The sequence below is a fragment of the Haliotis cracherodii genome, unplaced genomic scaffold (assembly GCF_022045235.1).
Source record: "Haliotis cracherodii isolate W230 unplaced genomic scaffold, xgHalCrac1.p SCAF_29, whole genome shotgun sequence".
NCBI lineage: Eukaryota > Metazoa > Mollusca > Gastropoda > Lepetellida > Haliotidae > Haliotis > Haliotis cracherodii.
In genome coordinates this window covers 3103342-3125085 of record NW_027266285.1, presented here as the reverse complement: position 1 = coordinate 3125085, position 21744 = coordinate 3103342, and positions in this window count along the sequence as shown.

The following is a 21744-nucleotide window of genomic DNA, read 5'->3' as shown; positions in this document are numbered from 1 at the left end:
ACTCAGCCAGCACGGATCTCCTGTCTGGGTACAAGTATACACACTCAGCCAGCACGGATCTCCTGTCTGGGTACAAGTATACACACTCAGCCAGCATGGATCTCCTGTCTGGGTACAAGTTTACACACTCAGCCAGCACGGATCTCCTGTCTGGGTACAAGTTTACACACTCAGCCAGCACGGATCTCCTGTCTGGGTACAAGTATACACACTCAGCCAGCACGGATCTCCTGTCTGGGTACAAGTATACACACTCAGCCAGCACGGATCTTCTGTCTGGGTACAAGTATACACACTCAGCCAGCACGGATCTCCTGTCTGGGTACAAGTATACACACTCAGCCAGCATGGATCTCCTGTCTGGGTACAAGTATACACACTCAGCCAGCACGGATCTCCTGTCTGGGTGCAATTATACACACTCAGCCAGCATGGATCTCCTGTCTGGGTACAAGTATACACACTCAGCCAGCACGGATCTCCTGTCTGGGTACAAGTATACACACTCAGCCAGCACGGATCTCCTGCCTATGTACAAATATACACACTCAGCCAGCACGGATCTCCTGTCTGGGTACAAGTATACACACTCAGCCAGCACGGATCTTCTGTCTGGGTACAAGTTTACACACTCAGCCAGCACGGATCTCCTGTCTTGATACAAGTATACACACTCAGCCAGCACGGATCTCCTGCCTAGGTACAAGTATACACACTCAGCCAGCACGGATCTTCTGTCTGGGTACAAGTTTACACACTCAGCCAACACGGATCTTCTGTCTGGGTACAAGTATACACACTTAGCCAGCACGGATCTCCTGCCTAGGTACAAGTTTACACACTCAGCCAACACGGATCTTCTGTCTGGGTACAAGTATACACACTTAGCCAGCACGGATCTTCTGTCTGGGTACAAGTATACACACTCAGCCAGCACGGATCTCCTGTCTGGGTACAAGTATACACACTCAGCCAGCACGGATCTCCTGTCTGGGTACAAGTATACACACTCAGCCAGCACGTATCTTCTGTCTGGGTACAAGTATACACACACAGCCAGCACGGATCTTCTGTCTGGGTACAAGTATACACACTCAGCCAGCACGGATCTCCTGTCTGGGTACAAGTATACACACTCAGCCAGCACGGATCTCCTGTCTGGGTACAAGTATACACACTCAGCCAGCACGGATCTCCTGTCTGGGTACAAGTATACACACTCAGCCAGCATGGATCTCCTGTCTGGGTACAAGTATACACACTCAGCCAGCACGGATCTCCTGTCTGGGTACAAGTATACACACTCAGCCAGCACGGATCTCCTGTCTGGGTACAAGTATACACACTCAGCCAGCACGGATCTCCTGTCTGGGTACAAGTATACACACTCAGCCAGCACGGATCTCCTGTCTGGGTACAAGTATACACACTCAGCCAGCACGGATCTCCTGTCTAGGTACAAGTATACACACTCAGCCAGCACGGATCTCCTGTCTGGGTACAAGTATACACACTCAGCCAGCACGGATCTCCTGTCTGGGTACAAGTTTACACACTCAGCCAGCACGGATCTCCTGTCTGGGTACAAGTATACACACTCAGCCAGCACGGATCTCCTGTCTGGGTACAAGTATACACACTCAGCCAGCACGGATCTCCTGTCTGGGTACAAGTATACACACACAGCCAGCACGGATCTCCTGTCTGGGTACAAGTATACACACTCAGCCAGCACGGATCTTCTGTCTGGGTACAAATATACACACTCAGCCAGCACGGATCTCCTGCCTATGTACAAATATACACACTCAGCCAGCACGGATCTCCTGTCTGGGTACAAGTATACACACTCAGCCAGCACGTATCTTCTCTCTGGGTACAAGTATACACACTCAGCCAGCACGGATCTCCTGTCTGGGTACAAGTATACACACTCAGCCAGCACGGATCTCCTGCCTATGTACAAATATACACACTCAGCCAGCACGGATCTCCTGTCTGGGTACAAGTATACACACTCAGCCAGCATGGATCTTCTGTCTGGGTACAAGTATACACACTCAGCCAGCACGGATCTCCTGCCTATGTACAAATATACACACTCAGCCAGCACGGATCTCCTGTCTGGGTACAAGTATACACACTCAGCCAGCACGGATCTCCTGCCTATGTACAAATATACACACTCAGCCAGCACGGATCTCCTGTCTGGGTACAAGTTTACACACTCAGCCAGCACGGATCTCCTGTCTGGGTACAAGTATACACACTCAGCCAGCACGGATCTCCTGTCTGGGTACAAGTATACACACTCAGCCAGCACGGATCTCCTGTCTGGGTACAAGTATACACACTCAGCCAGCACAGATCTCCTGTCTGGGTACAAGTATACACACACAGCCAGCACGGATCTCCTGCCTAGGTACAAGTATACACACACAGCCAGCACGGATCTCCTGTCTGGGTACAAGTATACACACACAGCCAGCACGGATCTCCTGTCTGGGTACAAGTTTACACACTCAGCCAGCACGGATCTCCTGTCTGGGTACAAGTATACACACTCAGCCAGCACGGATCTCCTGTCTGGGTACAAGTATACACACACAGCCAGCACGGATCTCCTGCCTAGGTACAAGTATACACACACAGCCAGCACGGATCTCCTGTCTGGGTACAAGTATACACACGCAGCCAGCACGGATCTCCTGTCTGGGTACAAGTATACACACACAGCCAGCACGGATCTCCTGCCTAGGTACAAGTATACACACACAGCCAGCACGGATCTCCTGTCTGGGTACAAGTATACACACTCAGCCAGCACGGATCTCCTGTCTGGGTACAAGTATACACACTCAGCCAGCACGGATCTCCTGCCTAGGTACAAGTATACACACACAGCCAGCACGGATCTCCTGTCTGGGTACAAGTTTACACACTCAGCCAGCACGGATCTCCTGTCTGGGTACAAGTATACACACTCAGCCAGCACGGATCTCCTGTCTGGGTACAAGTATACACACTCAGCCAGCACGGATCTCCTGCCTAGGTACAAGTATACACACACAGCCAGCACGGATCTCCTGTCTGGGTACAAGTTTACACACACAGCCAGCACGGATCTCCTGTCTGGGTACAAGTATACACACTCAGCCAGCACGGATCTCCTGTCTGGGTACAAGTATACACACTCAGCCAGCACGGATCTTCTGTCTGGGTACAAGTATACACACTCAGCCAGCACGGATCTCCTGCCTGGGTACAAGTATACACACTCAGCCAGCACGGATCTCCTGTCTGGGTACAAGTATACACACTCAGCCAGCACGGATCTCCTGTCTGGGTACAAGTATACACACACAGCCAGCACGGATCTCCTGTCTGGGTACAAGTATACACACTCAGCCAGCACGGATCTCCTGTCTGGGTACAAGTATACACACTCAGCCAGCACGGATCTTCTGTCTGGGTACAAGTATACACACTCAGCCAGCACGGATCTCCTGTCTGGGTACAAGTATACACACTCAGCCAGCACGGATCTCCTGTCTGGGTACAAGTATACACACTCAGCCAGCACGGATCTCCTGTCTGGGTACAAGTATACACACACAGCCAGCACGGATCTCCTGTCTGGGTACAAGTATACACACACAGCCAGCACGGATCTTCTGTCTGGGTACAAGTATACACACTCAGCCAGCACGGATCTCCTGTCTGGGTACAAGTATACACACTCAGCCAGCACGGATCTCCTGTCTGGGTACAAGTATACACACACAGCCAGCACGGATCTCCTGTCTGGGTACAAGTATACACACTCAGCCAGCACGGATCTCCTGTCTGGGTACAAGTATACACACTCAGCCAGCACGGATCTCCTGTCTGGGTGCAATTATACACACACAGCCAGCACGGATCTCCTGTCTGGGTACAAGTATACACACTCAGCCAGCACGGATCTCCTGCCTAGGTACAAGTATACACACTCAGCCAGCACGGATCTCCTGTCTGGGTACAAGTATACACACTCAGCCAGCACGGATCTCCTGTCTGGGTACAAGTATACACACTCAGCCAGCACGGATCTCCTGTCTGGGTACAAGTTTACACACACAGCCAGCACGGATCTCCTGTCTGGGTACAAGTTTACACACTTAGCCAGCACGGATCTCCTGTCTGGGTACAAGTATACACACTCAGCCAGCACGGATCTTCTGTCTGGGTACAAGTATACACACTCAGCCAGCACGGATCTCCTGTCTGGGTACAAGTATACACACTCAGCCAGCACGGATCTCCTGTCTGGGTACAAGTATACACACTCAGCCAGCACGGATCTCCTGTCTGGGTACAAGTATACACACTCAGCCAGCACGGATCTCCTGTCTGGGTACAAGTATACACACTCAGCCAGCACGGATCTCCTGCCTAGGTACAAGTATACACACTCAGCCAGCACGGATCTCCTGTCTGGGTACAAGTATACACACTCAGCCAGCACGGATCTCCTGTCTGGGTACAAGTATACACACTCAGCCAGCACGGATCTTCTGTCTGGGTACAAGTATACACACTCAGCCAGCACGGATCTTCTGTCTGGGTACAAGTATACACACTCAGCCAGCACGGATCTCCTGTCTGGGTACAAGTATACACACTCAGCCAGCACGGATCTCCTGTCTGGGTACAAGTATACACACACAGCCAGCACGGATCTCCTGTCTGGGTACAAGTATACACACTCAGCCAGCACGGATCTTCTGTCTGGGTACAAGTATACACACTCAGCCAGCACGGATCTCCTGTCTGGGTACAAGTATACACACTCAGCCAGCACGGATCTCCTGTCTGGGTACAAGTTTACACACTCAGCCAGCACGGATCTCCTGTCTGGGTACAAGTATACACACTCAGCCAGCACGGATCTCCTGTCTGGGTACAAGTATACACACACAGCCAGCACGGATCTCCTGTCTGGGTGCAATTATACACACTCAGCCAGCACGGATCTCCTGTCTGGGTACAAGTATACACACTCAGCCAGCACGGATCTCCTGTCTGGGTACAAGTATACACACTCAGCCAGCACGGATCTCCTGTCTGGGTACAAGTATACACACACAGCCAGCACGGATCTCCTGTCTGGGTGCAATTATACACACTCAGCCAGCACGGATCTCCTGTCTGGGTACAAGTATACACACTCAGCCAGCACGGATCTCCTGTCTGGGTACAAGTATACACACTCAGCCAGCACGGATCTCCTGTCTGGGTACAAGTATACACACACAGCCAGCACGGATCTCCTGTCTGGGTACAAGTTTACACACTCAGCCAGCACGGATCTCCTGTCTGGGTACAAGTATACACACTCAGCCAGCACGGATCTCCTGTCTGGGTACAAGTATACACACACAGCCAGCACGGATCTCCTGTCTGGGTACAAGTATACACACTCAGCCAGCACGGATCTCCTGCCTAGGTACAAGTATACACACTCAGCCAGCACGGATCTCCTGTCTGGGTACAAGTTTACACACTCAGCCAGCACGGATCTTCTGTCTGGGTACAAGTATACACACTCAGCCAGCACGGATCTCCTGTCTGGGTACAAGTATACACACTCAGCCAGCACGGATCTCCTGTCTGGGTACAAGTATACACACTCAGCCAGCACGGATCTCCTGTCTGGGTACAAGTATACACACTCAGCCAGCACGGATCTTCTGTCTGGGTACAAGTATACACACTTAGCCAGCACGGATCTTCTGTCTGGGTACAAGTATACACACTCAGCCAGCACGGATCTTCTGTCTGGGTACAAGTATACACACTCAGCCAGCACGGATCTCCTGTCTGGGTACAAGTTTACACACTCAGCCAGCACGGATCTTCTGTCTGGGTACAAGTATACACACTCAGCCAGCACGGATCTCCTGTCTGGGTACAAGTATACACACTCAGCCAGCACGGATCTCCTGTCTGGGTACAAGTATACACACTCAGCCAGCACGGATCTTCTGTCTGGGTACAAGTTCACACACTCAGCCAGCACGGATCTCCTGTCTGGGTACAAGTATACACACACAGCCAGCACGGATCTCCTGTCTGGGTACAAGTATACACACACAGCCAGCACGGATCTCCTGTCTGGGTACAAGTATACACACTCAGCCAGCACGGATCTCCTGTCTGGGTACAAGTATACACACTCAGCCAGCACGGATCTCCTGTCTGGGTACAAGTATACACACTCAGCCAGCACGGATCTCCTGTCTGGGTACAAGTATACACACACAGCCAGCACGGATCTTCTGTCTGGGTACAAGTATACACACTCAGCCAGCACGGATCTCCTGTCTGGGTACAAGTATACACACTCAGCCAGCACGGATCTCCTGTCTGGGTACAAGTATACACACTCAGCCAGCACGGATCTCCTGTCTGGGTACAAGTTTACACACTCAGCCAGCACGGATCTCCTGTCTGGGTACAAGTATACACACTCAGCCAGCACGGATCTCCTGTCTGGGTACAAGTATACACACTCAGCCAGCACGGATCTCCTGTCTGGGTACAAGTATACACACTCAGCCAGCACGGATCTCCTGTCTGGGTACAAGTATACACACTCAGCCAGCACGGATCTCCTGTCTGGGTACAAGTATACACACTCAGCCAGCACGGATCTCCTGTCTGGGTACAAGTATACACACTCAGCCAGCACGGATCTCCTGTCTGGGTACAAGTTTACACACTCAGCCAGCACGGATCTCCTGTCTGGGTACAAGTATACACACTCAGCCAGCACGGATCTCCTGTCTGGGTACAAGTATACACACTCAGCCAGCACGGATCTCCTGTCTGGGTACAAGTATACACACACAGCCAGCACGGATCTCCTGTCTGGGTACAAGTTTACACACTCAGCCAGCACGGATCTCCTGTCTGGGTACAAGTATACACACTCAGCCAGCACGGATCTCCTGTCTGGGTACAAGTATACACACTCAGCCAGCACGGATCTCCTGTCTGGGTACAAGTATACACACTCAGCCAGCACGGATCTCCTGTCTGGGTACAAGTTTACACACTCAGCCAGCACGGATCTCCTGTCTGGGTACAATTATACACACTCAGCCAGCACGGATCTCCTGTCTGGGTACAAGTATACACACTCAGCCAGCACGGATCTCCTGTCTGGGTACAAGTATACACACTCAGCCAGCACGGATCTCCTGTCTGGGTACAAGTTTACACACTCAGCCAGCACGGATCTCCTGTCTGGGTACAAGTATACACACTCAGCCAGCACGGATCTCCTGTCTGGGTACAAGTATACACACTCAGCCAGCACGGATCTCCTGTCTGGGTACAAGTATACACACACAGCCAGCACGGATCTCCTGTCTGGGTACAAGTATACACACTCAGCCAGCACGGATCTTCTGTCTGGGTACAAGTATACACACTCAGCCAGCACGGATCTCCTGTCTGGGTACAAGTATACACACACAGCCAGCACGGATCTCCTGTCTGGGTACAAGTATACACACTCAGCCAGCACGGATCTCCTGCCTAGGTACAAGTATACACACTCAGCCAGCACGGATCTCCTGTCTGGGTACAAGTATACACACTCAGCCAGCACGGATCTCCTGTCTGGGTACAAGTATACACACTCAGCCAGCACGGATCTCCTGTCTGGGTACAAGTTTACACACTTAGCCAGCACGGATCTCCTGTCTGGGTACAAGTATACACACTCAGCCAGCACGGATCTCCTGTCTGGGTACAAGTATACACACACAGCCAGCACGGATCTCCTGTCTGGGTACAAGTATACACACTCAGCCAGCACGGATCTCCTGTCTGGGTACAAGTATACACACTCAGCCAGCACGGATCTCCTGTCTGGGTACAAGTATACACACTCAGCCAGCACGGATCTCCTGTCTGGGTACAAGTATACACACTCAGCCAGCACGGATCTCCTGTCTGGGTACAAGTATACACACTCAGCCAGCACGGATCTTCTGTCTGGGTACAAGTATACACACTCAGCCAGCACGGATCTCCTGTCTGGGTACAAGTTTACACACTCAGCCAGCACGGATCTCCTGCCTAGGTACAAGTATACACACTCAGCCAGCACGGATCTCCTGTCTGGGTACAAGTATACACACTCAGCCAGCACGGATCTCCTGTCTGGGTACAAGTATACACACTCAGCCAGCACGGATCTCCTGTCTGGGTACAAGTTTACACACTTAGCCAGCACGGATCTCCTGTCTGGGTACAAGTATACACACTCAGCCAGCACGGATCTCCTGTCTGGGTGCAATTATACACACTCAGCCAGCACGGATCTCCTGTCTGGGTACAAGTATACACACTCAGCCAGCACGGATCTCCTGTCTGGGTACAAGTATACACACTCAGCCAGCACGGATCTCCTGTCTGGGTACAAGTATACACACTCAGCCAGCACGGATCTCCTGTCTGGGTACAAGTATACACACTCAGCCAGCACGGATCTCCTGTCTTGATACAAATATACACACTCAGCCAGCACGGATCTCCTGTCTGGGTACAAGTTTACACACTCAGCCAGCACGGATCTCCTGCCTAGGTACAAGTATACACACTCAGCCAGCACGGATCTCCTGTCTGGGTACAAGTATACACACTCAGCCAGCACGGATCTCCTGTCTGGGTACAAGTATACACACTCAGCCAGCACGGATCTCCTGTCTGGGTACAAGTTTACACACTTAGCCAGCACGGATCTCCTGTCTGGGTACAAGTATACACACTCAGCCAGCACGGATCTCCTGTCTGGGTGCAATTATACACACTCAGCCAGCACGGATCTCCTGTCTGGGTACAAGTATACACACTCAGCCAGCACGGATCTCCTGTCTGGGTACAAGTATACACACTCAGCCAGCACGGATCTCCTGTCTTGATACAAATATACACACTCAGCCAGCACGGATCTCCTGTCTGGGTACAAGTTTACACACTCAGCCAGCACGGATCTCCTGCCTAGGTACAAGTATACACACTCAGCCAGCACGGATCTCCTGTCTGGGTACAAGTATACACACTCAGCCAGCACGGATCTCCTGTCTGGGTACAAGTATACACACACAGCCAGCACGGATCTCCTGTCTGGGTACAAGTATACACACTCAGCCAGCACGGATCTCCTGTCTGGGTACAAGTTTACACACTCAGCCAGCACGGATCTCCTGCCTAGGTACAAGTATACACACTCAGCCAGCACGGATCTCCTGTCTGGGTACAATTATACACACTCAGCCAGCACGGATCTCCTGTCTGGGTACAAGTATACACACTCAGCCAGCACGGATCTCCTGTCTGGGTACAAGTATACACACTCAGCCAGCACGGATCTCCTGTCTGGGTACAAGTTTACACACTTAGCCAGCACGGATCTCCTGTCTGGGTACAAGTATACACACTCAGCCAGCACGGATCTCCTGTCTGGGTACAAGTTTACACACTCAGCCAGCACGGATCTCCTGTCTGGGTACAAGTATACACACTCAGCCAGCACGGATCTCCTGTCTGGGTACAAGTATACACACTCAGCCAGCACGGATCTCCTGTCTGGGTACAAGTATACACACTCAGCCAGCACGGATCTCCTGTCTGGGTACAAGTTTACACACTCAGCCAGCACGGATCTCCTGCCTAGGTACAAGTATACACACTCAGCCAGCACGGATCTCCTGTCTGGGTACAAGTTTACACACTCAGCCAGCACGGATCTCCTGCCTAGGTACAAGTTTACACACTCAGCCAGCACGGATCTCCTGTCTGGGTACAAGTTTACACACTCAGCCAGCACGGATCTCCTGTCTGGGTACAAGTATACACACACAGCCAGCACGGATCTCCTGTCTGGGTACAAGTATACACACTCAGCCAGCACGGATCTCCTGTCTGGGTACAAGTATACACACTCAGCCAGCACGGATCTCCTGTCTGGGTACAAGTTTACACACTCAGCCAGCACGGATCTCCTGTCTGGGTACAAGTTTACACACTCAGCCAGCACGGATCTCCTGTCTGGGTACAAGTATACACACTCAGCCAGCACGGATCTTCTGTCTGGGTACAAGTATACACACACAGCCAGCACGGATCTCCTGTCTGGGTACAAGTATACACACTCAGCCAGCACGGATCTCCTGTCTGGGTACAAGTTTACACACTCAGCCAGCACGGATCTCCTGTCTGGGTACAAGTTTACACACTCAGCCAGCACGGATCTCCTGTCTGGGTACAAGTATACACACTCAGCCAGCACGGATCTCCTGTCTGGGTACAAGTATACACACTCAGCCAGCACGGACTACCTATCGTGCACCAGAGGGACGGGAATGAGTATGTCTGCTGCCATACATTACTACACGGTAGATGCAATGTAGCCTAATTTGTGTTTTTGCTTCGAAATCGCAAGTAGTGTCCCTTGAATAGATATTAATTCCTTCATAAACCCGTTATCACTTAAAAGGTCAACTCTTTGATAATAATGTTCGAGTATTAGTATCACAAATAACGTCCCCGTCCGAGGATTCCAACGCTTCCCCCCGACCGGTGTGCTCCTTGAGCTATATTAAGCATCACAACTTTACGGATAAATACAGTCAAACACCGTTGTGTCGAACTTCCGTTTGTCTCGAAATCTTCGTCCCTGCGTATTCCTTCTTTATTCATCAGTTTCGGGTATGCCGAACCTCGGATAACTTGCAGTGTTCAGGTAGGCCCCTTCAACTTCGACACAACGGTGTTTGGCTGTACTTCTGGTTTATTGCATTTAGCAGTAACTAAACACAATAAACCAGAAGTTGTTGTCCGTAAAGTTGTGTTTCTTATTTTCTCATCAACTTTTAGTATGTTTTATTGTTATTGATATTGATCCATCAGAAGAAGAAATTAAGGTATGATCACAGGCGCTTGTCTTCCATGTGTGAGTGGCCGCCCTCAACAGTATTTCAGTCATATCATGGTGTGTGACCTTCAAGAAGTGAGTGAAGTCCAAATCGATGCAGGTCCTACATGTCTGCATCTATCCCTTTTGTTGACCCATGATACGGGTAGTGTGCTGGCACAACGAGGAAAAGAAGAATCTGAGACTTTTACCCACAGCAGTTCTGTACAGTCAATAGCGGCGACATATCCAGGGGGGTTTCTGTATATGATAAACTATCTTTATAAAAGATGTATATGTGATAATAAATTAGACAAAACATTTGATGACCAATTATGCCAGTTAAGCCTATGGTGCTTGGCATTGCTACTGTAGGCTATTTTATATCGTCGCCCGAAAGATCATGAACCAAGAATCGTTTAAAATACTCTGTCCCTGTCCCTGTTCCCAACCTCGCTCATGGTATAATTCCCATGTCTTTTGTGATACTTTCATGTATACAGGTACATCGATGATAGTGTGGGGTTCTTGTACATACCTATATTGCTTCGAGTGTATTCTGTATGGCCTGTCGATTTAAGCAATTGACGCACACGTGGATGAGATATATTAGGCCGCTTCAAACCACAGGGTTGTTTAGAAAAGTATACGTTTCTCACAGCAACGTTAAATACAAATCTGACGTGATTGTGAGTGTTTCCCCATGAACCTTCTTTAAGACGTTCAGGCACACTAAATACCACTGTCATTCATAATAGCCGTTAGTAAAAATATAAAGATGCGGCACGTTCCGACTATCACAGGACATTATTGATTTCTGCATATCTAAGGGAGGTAACTCCTGAAGCTTTAAGCGTGATAAACACGGTGCAGATTATTTTCTTTTTAGTGTTGTCCAAAGATAAAGTACAAGGTGAGTGTGAGTTGGTTTTAACGTCGGTTTTAACAGTACCATATATATATATGATGATGAGACTCGTACGTGGTACGAGTTGAAAGCGCTAGCCAGTTAAAACTGTGTTCAATCTTACTCCACTTATTTAATTATTACTATATTGTGCCTGAGAGTTAGAACTTTACCGTGCTTTATATAAATTTGTATATATAGCACCCCGTATTTATATGTATGTATGTATGTATGTATGTATGTATGTATGTATGTATGTATGTATGTATGTATGTATGTATGTATGTATGTATGTATGTATGTATGTATGTATGTATGTGTATATATATATATATAACCTGTAACTGTACCAGCAGATCGGAGCACTGGATAGTTATAACATAGCCATCATTAATGTAATTGGAACAGTAGATCGGGGTGCTAGACAACAATAACATACCTAACATTACTGTAACTGTTAAAGCAGATCGGCATAGTAGACAGTTATAACATATCTAGCATCACTGTAACTGTTACAGCAGATCGGGGGACTAGACCGTTAAACATACCCATCATTACTGTAACTGTTATAGCAGATCGGGATACAAAACAGTTATAACATACCAATCGTTACTGTAACTTTTATAACAGATCGGGGTGTTAGACAGTTATAACATACCCGTCATTGCTGTAACTGTTATAACAGATCGGGATACTAGACAGTTATAACATACCTAGCATTACCGTAACTGTAACATCAGCTGAGGGTACTTGACAGTGTTTGTAACTGTAACAGCAGATCGGGGCACTAGACAGTTATAACATACCTAGCATTACCGTAACTGTAACAGTAGATCGGGACACTAGACAGTTATAACATACCTAGCATTATTGTAACTATGGCAGATCGGGGTAGTAGACAGTTATAACATACCTAGCATTACCGTAACTGTAACAGTAGATCGGGGCACTAGACAGTTATAACATACCTAGCATTATTGTAACTATGGCAGATCGGGGTAGTAGACAGTTATAACATACCTAGCAATACCGTAACTGTAACAGTAGATCGGGATACTAGACAGTTATAAAATACCTAGCATTATTGTAACTATGGCAGATCGGGGTAGTAGACAGTTATAACATACCTAGCATTACCGTAACTGTAACAGTAGATCGGGGCACTAGACAGTTATAACATACCTAGCATTACTGTAACTATGACCGATCGGGGTAGTAGACTGTTATAACATACCTAGCATTACCGTAACTGTAACAGTAGATCGGGGCATTATACGGTTATAACATACCTAGCATTACTGTAACTATGGCAGATCGGGGTAGTAGACAGCTATAACATACCTAGCATTACCGTAACTGTAACAGTAGATCGGGACACTAGACAGTTATAACATACCTAGCATTATTGTAACTATGGCAGATCGGGGTAGTAGACAGTTATAACATACCTAGCATTACCGTAACTGTAACAGTAGATCGGGGCACTAGACAGTTATAACATACCTAGCATTATTGTAACTATGGCAGATCGGGGTAGTAGACAGTTATAACATACCTAGCAATACCGTAACTGTAACAGTAGATCGGGATACTAGACAGTTATAAAATACCTAGCATTATTGTAACTATGGCAGATCGGGGTAGTAGACAGTTATAACATACCTAGCATTACCGTAACTGTAACAGTAGATCGGGGCACTAGACAGTTATAACATACCTAGCATTACTGTAACTATGACCGATCGGGGTAGTAGACTGTTATAACATACCTAGCATTACCGTAACTGTAACAGTAGATCGGGGCATTATACGGTTATAACATACCTAGCATTACTGTAACTATGGCAGATCGGGGTAGTAGACAGCTATAACATACCTAGCATTACCGTAACTGTAACAGTAGATCGGGGCACTATACGGTTATAACATACCTACCATTACTGTAACTATGGCAGATCGGGGTAGTAGACAGTTATAACATACCTAGCATTACCGTAACTGTAACAGTAGATCGGGGCACTATACGGTTATAACATACCCAGCATTATTGTAACCTTTCCGATATGAATAACATGAGATTTCCTCCCACATCAAACAGATAAGCCGTGATAAAACTAACATATTCAAGAAAGCGACTCGCCTGACAATATAGTGCTCCTGCTACTTATTCACTCATGTATATTTACTCGTTCGGTTGTTTTCTGACAGAGTGTCCACATATTTTGTCTCATCGACAGTTTGGATGACCGTTTAAGCTTATTCTAAATAATGCACTATCACCATAACTCGATTCTATATGAAAATTGTTATATTGTCTAAGACCGCATGCTACATATGTTGGAGCTGTAGATATTTTTATGTGTACTGGAATAGGGTCGATAAAGGTTTCAATATGCCTTTGTTGTATTGGTAAGCTGTATTGATGATACGATGAACAAGGAGTCATAGGCATAAATCTTTGTACTTAATGGATATATGGTACTATCATGAGCATGTCTAAGGTTGTATGCTATGTTAATTTCGATTGGCAATCAATTACTGCTCGATACAGATAGTAAGCTTGTACACCCCAGGTGACACTTCTCTAACCCTCTCCACGCATTGGTGTCGAGATATAGTTATATAGTAGTAGGCTTGTACACCCACAGATGACGCTTCTCTAACTCTCTTCACAAATTGGTGTCGAGATATAGTTATATAGTAGTAGGCTTGTACACCCACAGATGACGCTTCTCTAACTCTCTTCACATATTGGTGTCGAGATATAGTTATATAGTAGTAGGCTTGTACACCCCCAGATAACGCTTCTCTAACTCTCTTCACAAATTGGTGTCGAGATATAGTTATATAGTAGTAGGCATGTACACCCACAGATGACGCTTCTCTAACTCTCTTCACAAATTGGTGTCTAGATATAGTTATATAGTAGTAGGCTTGTACACCCACAGATGACGCTTCTCTAACCCTCTTCACAGATTGGTGTCTAGATATAGTTATATAGTAGTAGGCTTGTACACCCACGGAGGACGCTTCTCTAACTCTCTTCACACATTGGTGTCTAGATATAGTTATATAGTAGTAGGCTTGTACACCCACAGATGACGCTTCTCTTACTCTCTTCATGCATTGGTGTCTAGATATAGTTATATAGTAGTAGGCTTGTACACCCACAGATGACGCTTCTCTAACTCTCTTCAAACGTTGGTGTCTAGATATAGTCATATAGTAGTAGGCTTGTACACCCCCAGATGACGCTTCTCTAACCCTCTTCACAGATTGGTGTCTAGATATAGTTATATAGTAGTAGGCTTGTACACCCACGGAGGACGCTTCTCTTACTCTCTTCATGCATTGGTGTCTAGATATAGTTATATAACCTACCTACGGTAAATACATACAGAGACAACTGAACGCCTGCATGTAGGCCTAGGGTTAACAACGGCATAATTATGCATGCATATATCTGTTAATTCAGAAATGATACACGTGCTTTTGGGAAATATTTTTATTTGTCAAGACGAAGGAATATATGACTCTGGAAGCTTAACATGTAACATCAATATATTCTGTTGTGCCAGGTCAGTATGTGATATGATTTTCAATTATACCTGCATGTGTGCAGTGAACAGTAAGAGTGAATAGGATAAAGCACATACAAAATTGTATATTTCCAAGTTAGATTTGAAATGACATCTATTATCATGAATTAAGTGATGAAAATCTGTGTTTATTTGAAAATATTTGATCGATATCTCAATCGATGGAATAATAGCACTACTTTCAGTCTCCCTCAATGGCACTATGGTTTCTTCTTTTCAGGATAAAACTATGATGATCAGTGGTAAAACACAAACTTATTAGGATACATGTAAGTTGCTTAAACGACATCCGATTTAGTTGGCGGAAGCAGTACCTGTATATCTGTATTATTCCAGCGATATGACGACTGTCTGTAAATATTCGAGTCTGGACCAGACAATCCAGTGATTGACATCATGGGGTTCAATCTACTTAATTGTGATCACGGGGATAAAACGTATGTGAGGAAGTGAGTTTTAGCAATGTTTCACCAATATCAGATAACATAAGAGACACCAGAAATAGGCTTCACACGTTGTACACATGTGAGGAATCGAACCGGTGCCTTCGGCGTAACTAGCGAACACTTTGACCACCAGGCTACCCCACAGCCCCAAACACGTATGTAGTATTATAATTATGAACAATGTACTACAAGAAAACAAGCAATAAATTACCATTTGCAGAACCAGCGAATGCATTAAAATCTTATTATCTTATACAGATAAAATATAGAAAAACAACCCAAAATTTACTATGCACCATTCACTTAATGCACACAAATGTATGTTCACATGTAGAGGGTATTCGCATATAAATAACTAAACACACACTTATTTTATCATTCTCATGTCTGTTACATATTTTTTTAAATATATGTATGAGCATCATTTGTTTATCAATGTACGTTGTGTCGACGTCTGGTAGAATGATGGGTAGATAGGTCGGTAGACATTGGTAAGCCACTATAGAGGATGGTTTTCTGGCTTCCAAGTACAGGTATTGACATGTATGACCGGAAGTCTGTCGTAAAAGGGCGATAACTCTGAAAACACTGGGAGAAGTTACACAGTGAAGAGGGCACTGTGATATGACTGTCTTGTTTCTCAGAAGAATGTGTTTGAAATGCGCAACAAATAAATAACAATTAACACACATACACACATACGTGCACACAAACATGCATAGGCACACATACACCCTAACACTTTAACACATACACACAAACATACACAGGCATTCACACACTCATACACACATATACAGGCACTAAAGCACACACAAACTAACATACACAGGCATTCACACAGACATACACACATATACAGACACAAACGCGCGCGCACACACATACACACAAACATACAGACAATGCTTGACCCATATCTGAAGATATAAAATGTATATTTCCCTTTCTGTAAAGTGAAAAGTGTCATATTTCCATTTTATTACCCATTAACCTAAACAACTGGTCATCGTGAGTGTTAACACCTAAGATCAATCCCCCCCACACACACACACCCTTCTCGGTTTGTCACCATTAAACAGCAAAAGCTACAAACAAATCCATTGATATTCCTTCGCACAAAGACTCAGTATCTCATGGATTCGAACGCGCTCCACTCGAGCGAGACGAGAGAGACCGCTTTTCAGACTCCCGCCAGGTCAGCTAATCGCCCAGCATGCTCGCAGGAGGGGGGAGATTCAGCGTATAATCCGGGTGAAGTGTAACGTCCACCAGTGCCACAGACAATCAATAGAGAGCTTTGGCTTCTTTTATTGGGGGAACGCCAGTTGGGCCTGTCGTGTCAATAGCCGACTGCGGGCCGCGCTGCGTTAAAGCTGGCAGAATTTCTTAGTAATGAATTAAGTCCGTACGTTGTAACATGATCAGTTTCCATATGACCACAGCAAGAATACTAACAAAGCCAAGCCATGGCAAAAATGCTTGCATTATTAGAAGGTCACGTGATCAGATTGAGGCCAGTCGATTGGTCGAAGATATTGAGGAATAGAGAAAAGCCAAAGCAGTGTGTGGTGCCTACACCAGTAAGAAATGCCTCTCGCATGGAATGAAATCGATAATCTACGGTGCTCTGTTGGGGACATTTCGCCCCTATGCACTCATCGGTTTTCTCCTATGAAATTCCGATCGATTATGGAACGCGATGACTCTCATGTTAATTAAACTGTGTCTTATGCTGCCGCGTAGATGCGTATATGTTAATCATTGTTAATGTTATTGTGTAGAAGACAATATTTCATTGGTAGATTCATGATTCTTAATCATATCCCTTGTTAGAAGGTAATTGATTGTTGGTGCGCAATGGTCTGGTGAAAACGTCACAACTGTTTTTCTTTATCTGTGATTCGAATAGAGGTCGCCCGATTTCATACTCATCGACTTTGATTTCTTAAGGATTTCATACGTAATTAGACTGGCTGTATACCGGAGACGTGTCCACTGCATAATTCGGAATAAAGAAGATGCCACAAATTACGTCATGCATGTTTTCTTGTTTTGAAGGCATTTTTGATCAATGGAAAAGTATCGATCCTTTTCAAGCGAAACACATACATGATTCAGAACAAAAAAACATATCCCAATATACATGAACGTCGGTATTATGTACTTTGTATACACGTATAGTAATATTATTCGTATGTTACCGTCAAAAAATATAATCAGTTATTATGTCTATCGCCTGGAAAGTTAAACAGCATGAAGCCACCATCCCACAACCACAACCACATAAAATGGATAAGTGTAATTTTGTTTTTCATGAAGGATTTCAAAATAGTGCCATCCCCTTTGTTCAAGAGCTTGAAAACTGGACACTTACGTTTTAAATCTCTGTTTTCTGTCAAACAAAACATAGCCGTCAAACAAGTACACACCAAGCATTAGACATAACGCAGTCACAGGTTATTGTGATGCACGCTCGCTACGTATTAAGTTGTTATTTAATTATGACCCTTAGCTATATACCACAGCCGCAAGAGTTGATTTCCAAATACTTTCTTAAATCGTTTTTATATATGACTGATGACCAAGTACAAGAATGACCTAGGGACAGCCATGGTCCTGGGAAGGACAGTTAAAAGAGTACGTTAATTTACATTTCTTTCCTTGATTTGGGTAAAAACTTCCTCCACGAGACTATGTAAGGTTCAGTAGATCATCCTGATGTTGTACGTGTCAAAGCCGGGTACAATGTGGATTGGGTGGTTACATCTGTACTGATCGAACACAGCACGTCTGATCGTAGTGCTTAAACCACTTTACAGATATGCCACAGAAGATGCATGATATATATACATACACGGCGTCATCTACACTGGTTCTCTTTATACAACATCATCTACACTGGTTCTCTTATACATCATCTACACTGGTTCTCTTATACATCCTCCTCACTGGTTCTTATATTCAACATCACCTACAATGGTTCTTATATACAACATCATCTACACTAGTTCTTATATACAACATCATCTACACTAGTTCTTATAAACAACATCATCTACACTAGTTCTTTTATACAACATCATCTACACTGGTTCTCTTATGCATCATCTACACTGGTTCTCTTATACATCATCTACACTGGTTCTCTTATACATCATCTACACTGGTTCTCTTATACATCATCTACAATGGTTCTTATATACATCATCATCTACACTGGTTCTCTTATACATCATCTACACTGGTTCTCTTATACATCATCTACACTGGTTCTCTTATACATCATCTACACTGGTTCTTATATACATCATCATCTACACTGGTTCTCTTATACATCATCTACACTGGTTCTCTTATACATCATCTACACTGGTTCTTATATACATCATCTACACTGGTTCTCTTATACATCATCTACACTGGTTCTTATATACATCATCATCTACACTGGTTCTCTTATACATCATCTACACTGGTTCTCTTATACATCATCTACACTGGTTCTTATATACATCATCATCTACACTGGTTCTCTTATACATCATCTACACTGGTTCTCTTATACATCATCTACACTGGTTCTCTTATACATCATCTACACTGGTTCTTATATACATCATCTACACTGGTTCTCATCTACACTGGTTCTCTTATACATCATCTACACTGGTTCTCTTATACATCATCTACACTGGTTCTCTTATACATCATCTACACTGGTTCTCTTATACATCATCATCTACACTGGTTCTTATATACATCATCTACACTGGTTCTCTTATACATCATCTACACTGGTTCTTATATACATCATCTACACTGGTTCTCTTATACATCATCTACAATGGTTCTTATATACATCATCTACACTGGTTCTCTTATACATCATCTACACTGGTTCTCTTATACCTCATCTACACTGGTTCTCTTATACATCATCTACACTGGTTCTCTTATACATCATCTACACTGGTTCTTATATAAATCATCTACACTGGTTCTTATATACATCATCTACACTGGTTCTTATATACATCATCTACACTGGTTCTCTTATACATCATCTACACTGGTTCTCTTATACATCATCTACACTGGTTCTCTTATACATCATCTACACTGGTTCTCTTATACATCATCTACACTGGTTCTCTTATACATCATCTACAATGGTTCTTATATACATCATCTACAATGGTTCTCTTATACATCATCTACACTGGTTCTCTTATACCTCATCTACACTGGTTCTCTTATACATCGTCTACACTGGTTCTCTTATACATCATCTACACTGGTTCTTATATACATCATCTACACTGGTTCTTATATACATCATCTACACTGGTTCTTATATACATCATCATCTACACTGGTTCTTATATACATCACCTACACTGGTTCTTATATACATCATCTACACTGGTTCTCTTATACATCATCTACACTGGTTCTCTTATACATCATCTACACTGGTTCTCTTATACATCATCTACACTGGTTCTCTTATACATCATCTACACTGGTTCTTATATACATCATCTACACTGGTTCTTATATACATCATCTACACTGGTTCTTATATACATCATCTACACTGGTTCTCTTATACATCATCTACACTGGTTCTTATATAAATCATCATCTACACTGGTTCTCTTATACATCATCTACACTGGTTCTCTTATACCTCATCTACACTGGTTCTCTTATACATCATCTACACTGGTTCTTATATACATCATCATCTACACTGGTTCTCTTATACATCATCTACACTGGTTCTTATATACATCATCTACACTGGTTCTTATATACATCATCTACACTGGTTCTTATATACATCATCTACACTGGTTCTCTTATACATCATCTACACTGGTTCTTATATAAATCATCATCTACACTGGTTCTCTTATACATCATCTACACTGGTTCTCTTATACATCATCTACACTGGTTCTCTTATACATCATCTACACTGGTTCTTATATACATCATCATCTACACTGGTTCTCTTATACATCATCTACACTGGTTCTCTTATACATCATCTACACTGGTTCTTATATACATCATCATCTACACTGGTTCTCTTATACATCATCTACACTGGTTCTTATATAAATCATCATCTACACTGGTTCTCTTATACATCATCTACACTGGTTCTCTTATACATCATCTACACTGGTTCTCTTTATACTGCATTATCTACACTGGTTCTCTTTATACTGCATTATCTACACTGGTTCTCTTATACATCATCTACACTGGTTCTCTTATACATCATCTACACTGGTTCTCTTATACATCCCGGGTTCGATTCCCGAAATGGGTACAATGTGTGAAGCCCATTTCTTGTGTCCCCCGCCGTGATATTGCTGGAATATTGCTAAAAGCGGCGTAAAACCATAATCATTCACTCACTCACTCATACTGCATTATCAACGATGTTTCCTTGATAATGTATCATCTACAATTGTTCTCTTCATACTGCATTATCCACAATAGTTTTCCTCAAAATGCATGGTACACAATGGTTCTCTTCATACTGTATTATCCAGAATGGTTCTTTTTATACTGCATTTTTTACACTGGTACAATGGTTCTCCTCATAATGCATCATCTACAATAGTTCTCTATGTATTATTAACAAACGGTTCTCCTCATACTGCATTCAACATCCTCTGCACAGATCATCCCCTTACAAAAGTCTCTACACAGATCATCTCCATACAACATCCTCTACACTGATCATGCCCATACAAAAGTCTCTACACAGATCATCTCCATACAACATCCTCTACACTGATCATC